Raw genomic sequence first — 6,000 nt, forward strand, 5'->3', positions numbered from 1 at the left:
ACACTACATCTTACAGTACAGAGCCCTACACTACAGCTTACAGTACAGAGCCCTACACTACAGCTTACAGTACAGAGCCCTACACTACAGCACAGAGCCCTACACTACAGCTTACAGTACAGAGCCCTACACTACATCTTACAGTACAGAGCCCTACACTACATCTTACAGTACAGAGCCCTACACTACATCTTACAGTACAGAGCCCTACACTACATCTTACAGTACAGAGCCCTACACTACATCTTACAGTACAGAGCCCTACACTACATCTTACAGTACAGAGCCCTACACTACAGCTTACAGTACAGAGCCCTACACTACAGCTTACAGTACAGAGCCCTACACTACAGCTTACAGTACAGAGCCCTACACTACATCTTACAGTACAGAGCCCTACACTACATCTTACAGTACAGAGCCCTACACTACAGCTTACAGCACAGAGCCCTACACTACAGCACAGAGCCCTACACTACAGCACAGAGCCCTACACTACAGCTTACAGTACAGAGCCCTACACTACAGCTTACAGTACAGAGCCCTACACTACAGCTTACAGTACAGAGCCCTACACTACAGCTTACAGTACAGGGCCCTACACTACATCTTACAGTACAGGGCCCTACACTACATCTTACAGTACAGAGCCCTACACTACATCTTACAGTACAGAGCCCTACACTACATCTTACAGTACAGAGCCCTACACTACAGCTTACAGCACAGAGCCCTACACTACAGCTTACAGTACAGAGCCCTACACTACAGCTTACAGTACAGAGCCCTACACTACAGCTTACAGTACAGAGCCCTACACTACAGCTTACAGTACAGGGCCCTACACTACATCTTACAGTACAGGGCCCTACACTACATCTTACAGTACAGAGCCCTACACTACATCTTACAGTACAGAGCCCTACACTACAGCTTACAGTACAGAGCCCTACACTACAGCTTACAGTACAGAGCCCTACACTACATCTTACAGTACAGAGCCCTACACTACAGCACAGAGCCCTACACTACAGCTTACAGTACAGAGCCCTACACTACAGCTTACAGTACAGAGCCCTACACTACATCTTACAGTACAGAGCCCTACACTACATCTTACAGTACAGGGCCCTACACTACATCTTACAGTACAGAGCCCTACACTACAGCTTACAGTACAGAGCCCTACACTACAGCTTACAGTACAGAGCCCTACACTACAGCTTACAGTACAGAGCCATACACTACAGCACAGAGCCCTACACTACAGCTTACAGTACAGAGCCCTACACTACAGCTTACAGTACAGAGCCCTACACTACATCTTACAGTACAGAGCCCTACACTACATCTTACAGTACAGAGCCCTACACTACATCTTACAGTACAGGGCCCTACACTACATCTTACAGTACAGAGCCCTACACTACAGCTTACAGTACAGAGCCCTACACTACAGCTTACAGTACAGAGCCCTACACTACAGCTTACAGTACAGAGCCCTACACTACATCTTACAGTACAGAGCCCTACACTACATCTTACAGTACAGAGCCCTACACTACAGCTTACAGTACAGAGCCCTACACTACATCTTACAGTACAGAACCCTACACTACATCTTACAGTACAGAGCCCTACACTACAGCTTACAGTACAGAGCCCTACACTACAGCTTACAGTACAGAGCCCTACACTACAGCTTACAGTACAGAGCCCTACACTACAGCTTACAGTACAGAGCCCTACACTACAGCTTACGTGAGCAGTTGTGCAACATATAATTTTTACATGAGTATGTAAAAGATGTACAAGATGTGATATTTAACCCAAATGTAATTTAAGTCTTAATTGCAGTCTTTGCCTTGAATTCTGTGATTTTATTAAATCTGTGCCAAAATTGTGATAGGAACGTAACACAAAATTAAATTAACGACTTTGTTGATTCTTTTTGCTTAATTGAATGCCGATGTCTGTCAGGCTGGTTCTGTTGTTGTCCTGGACGTCTGGGGAGCAGGGTCGCACATACAGGTGAGTTTTATCCACAAAGCCTCTGAGTAGGAGTTCTGATCTAAGATCAGTTTTGCCTTTTAGATCATAAAGAATATGATTATATGGAAAGGTTGGGGACCTGATCCTAGATCAGCACTCCTACTCCGATACGCTTTTTATTATATTTATTCTTTATTTTACTAGGCAAGTCAGTTAAGAAAAAAATCTTATTTACAATGACGGCCTACCCTGGACCAATTGTGCTCCACCCTATGGGACTCCAAATCACAGCTGGATGCAATACAGCCTGGATTTGAACCAGGGACTGTAGTGACACCTCTTGCACTGAGATACAGTGCCTTAGACTCAGGAGCTTTGTGGATATATACAGGGGATAAATTAAATGTGTTATTGTACTTATTCACCATGTCAAATCAAACTTTATTTGTCACATGCGCCGAATACAACAGGTGTAGACCTTACCGTGTGTCAGAGCCATGTGTATAGGTGGCAGGGAAGTCAGGCGCAGGAGAGTTGAACTGAGTGTAAATGGAGACTTTTAATAAATGTCCACTTAACAATGCTCCAAACACAAAAATGTACATACATAAAATAAACATGGGTACGAGGACCCGTCGCGCACCTATACACCAAATAAACAACAGTTGACATGAAACAATCCCTGACAAAGACATGAGGGGAAACAGAGGGTTAAATACACAAGAGGTAATGGATGGGATTGAAAACAGGTGTGTGGGAAGACAAGACAAAAGCAATGGAAAATGAAAAATGGATCGATGATGGCTAGAAGACCGGTGACGTCGACCGCCGAACACCGCCCGAACAAGGAGAGGCAACGACTTCGGCAGAAGTCGTGACACCGTGAAATGCTTACTTACAAGCCCTTAACAAAACTAAAGTAAAAAATAATAAAAAGTAGCACAATAAAATAACAATAACAAGGCTATATACAAGAGGTACCGGTACCGAGTCAATGTGTGGGGGTACAGGTTAGTTGAGGTAATTTGTACATGTACTGTAGGTAGGGGTAAAGTGACTATGCATAGATATGATTCACATCAGTATGCTGAGGGAGTACACACAGTACACACAATATATCCTCAAACTGTCACATATCCCTTGAGGAGCTGGTAGTTGCATCATGCACCAATTGAAAAAGGCACGGTTGAAGGATTAACATCTCAAGTTTTGGATTATAGCGAGCTGCAGATTAAGGAATCAAAACACTCCCGCCACTGGCTCCTCTGCTCACAGCCCAGGGATGTTCTCATGCCTTCGTCACTGGGCCTCCTTCTGTCACTCACACGTCCTGTCATCAAACCGTCACAGCAGAGGAGGAGAAGATGATAGGACCTGGAGTCAATGCAGTCAGCTTGGATGAGTTGAAACAGGTTGATTCCTGTGTCAATAGTCATGGGTTTAAATGCCAATATCACAGCAAACTGTAGCAGTTTTAGAAATATTTCAGACGTTAGACAAAAACGACACAGCGTAGTTTTACACCAAGTACCGTGATATCGTGCCCTAAAAACTCAAACTCACATGCAGACTGGAGATTTAAACATCTCGAACAAAACAGCCATCCCACTGGACATGAATCAAGTGGTTTCCACGTCATTTCAACCAAAAAAGTAAATGGAACACTGATTGGATTTGCAAAAAGTCATCAACATCAAGGATTTTTTCCACAAACTTTTAACCTAAATCCAATGTCATTGTGAAATATTTTGTTGATTTCGCGTCAGTTAACAACTCAACCAAATATAAATCAAAAATAGACTTAAACTGATGTTTGTGTCCAGTGGGATTATTCAATTTCCTCTTTACTTAGCCCTTTGCATTCAATTTCGATTTCAGATGCTCTGACCGTACAACGCTATTTCAACAGAGTCATACACTGCCTTTTAGCCCTTTTTTAACTTGGTCTTATCAGTAGGCTTGCTGTTTCTGAGCTTCCCTCAATCTCCAGGGTGAAGTGTCTAGTACACTCCAACCACCTACACGCAGCAACAACAAGCCCCTCCCTCAGCAACAGGCATTCCAGAACATAACGCTTTCTCACTATGGGGCTTCAAAGTGCAATCCAGCCCTGGGTAATGTATTGTTAGAGGCTTAATGCCCTGTTATGGAATATATTTTAATATACTTTGGAACAGTAGATTAACCTGATAGCGTTTAAATGTGGGTTGGAAACCTTATATTTGTTGTTTTATATCTTATTACTGTGATTTATGACACACATACTGACAGTAATGTGAGAGCGTCGTTGTCTGTGAATATATTTCAAAATGTACATTTCAGTAGACTCTCTTATCCAGAGCTACTTACAGGAGCAATTAGGGTTAAGTGCTATGCTCAAAGGCACATCAGGTTTTTCACCTCAGGGATTCAAACCAGCAACCTTTCAGTTACAAGCCCAACACTCTTAACTGCTAGGCTACCTGCCGCCCTGAATCAAATCAAACTTTATTTGTCACATGCGCTGAATACAACATGTGTAGACCTTACAGTGAAATGCTTCCTTACAAGCCCTTAACCAACAGTGCAGTTCAAGAAAGAGTTAAGAAAATATTTACCAAATAAACAAGTGTAAAAAATAATAAAAATTAATACAATAAAATAACAATAAAGAGGCTATATACAGGGGGTACCGGTACCGAGTCAATGTGCAGGGGTACAGGTTAGTCGAGGTAATTTGTATAGGTAGGTAGGTGTGAAATGACTATTCGTAAATAATAAAAAGCGAGTAGCAGCAGTGTAAAAAACAAATGGAAGGGGGGTGTCAATGTAAATAGTCCGGTGGCCATTTAATTAATTGTTCAGCAGTCTTATGGCATGGCGGTAGAACACATGCACAAACACACACACGATAACATACGCACTGAACATACACATGGATTTAGTACTGTAGATATGTGGTAGGGTGGGGAGTATGTGTCACGTCCTGACCATAGTTCTTATGTGTTTTGCTTGTTTAGTGTTGGTCAGGACGTGAGCTGGGTGGGAATTCTATGTTGTGTGTCTAGTTTGTCTGTTTCTATGTTCAGCCTAATATGGTTCTCAATCAGTGGCAGCTGTCAATCGTTGTCCCTGATTGAGAATCATATATAGGTGGCTTGTTTTGTGTTGGGTTTTTGTGGGTGGTTGTTTCCTGTCTCTGTGTTTTGTCTGCACCAGATAGGGCTGTTTCGGTTTGCCACATTTTGTTGTTTTGTAGTGTTGTAAGTGTTCACAGTTCGTTATATTAAATATGTTGAGCACTGGCTACGCTGCGTGTTGGTCCGATCCCTGTTTCACCCCCTCTTCTAGTGAAGAGAGGGAAGGCTGCCGTTACAGAACCACCCACCAATCTCGGACCAAGCAGCGTAGCAGCGGCAGCAGCAGCAGCAGCGGGACCAGGAGAAATGGACTTGGGAGGACGTATTGGACGGAAAGGGTTGCTACACATGCGAGGAGATCCTGGCTGGTAAGGATCGCCTTCCATGGGAACAGGTGGAGGCAACTAGGAGAGCGAAAGCAGCTGCGAAGGGGAACCGGTGTTATGAGGGAACACGGCTGGCCAGGAAGCCCGAGAAGAAATCCCAAAAATGTATTGGGGGGGGGGGGATAAAGGGTAGTGTGGCAAAGGCAGGTAGGAAACCTGCGCCCACTTCCCATGCTTACCGTGGAGAGCGGGAGTACGGGCAGACACCGTGTTATGCGGAAGAGCGCACGGTGTCTCCTGTACGTGTGCATAGCCCGGTGCGGGTTATTCCACCTCCCCGCACTGGCCGGGCTAGATTGAGCATTGAGCCAAGTGCCATGAAGCCGGCTCAACATATCTGGCCTCCAGTACGTCTCCTCGGGCCGGTGTACATGGCACCAGCCTTACGCATGGTGTCCCCGGTTCGCCAACACAGCCCAGTGCGGGTTATTCCACCTCCCCGCATTGGTCGGGCTACGGGGAGCATTCAACCAGGTAAGGTTGGGCAGGCTCGGTGCTCAAGG

This window comes from Salvelinus namaycush, chromosome 26 (assembly GCF_016432855.1).
Source record: "Salvelinus namaycush isolate Seneca chromosome 26, SaNama_1.0, whole genome shotgun sequence".
In the NCBI taxonomy this organism is placed as follows: Eukaryota; Metazoa; Chordata; class Actinopteri; order Salmoniformes; family Salmonidae; genus Salvelinus; species Salvelinus namaycush.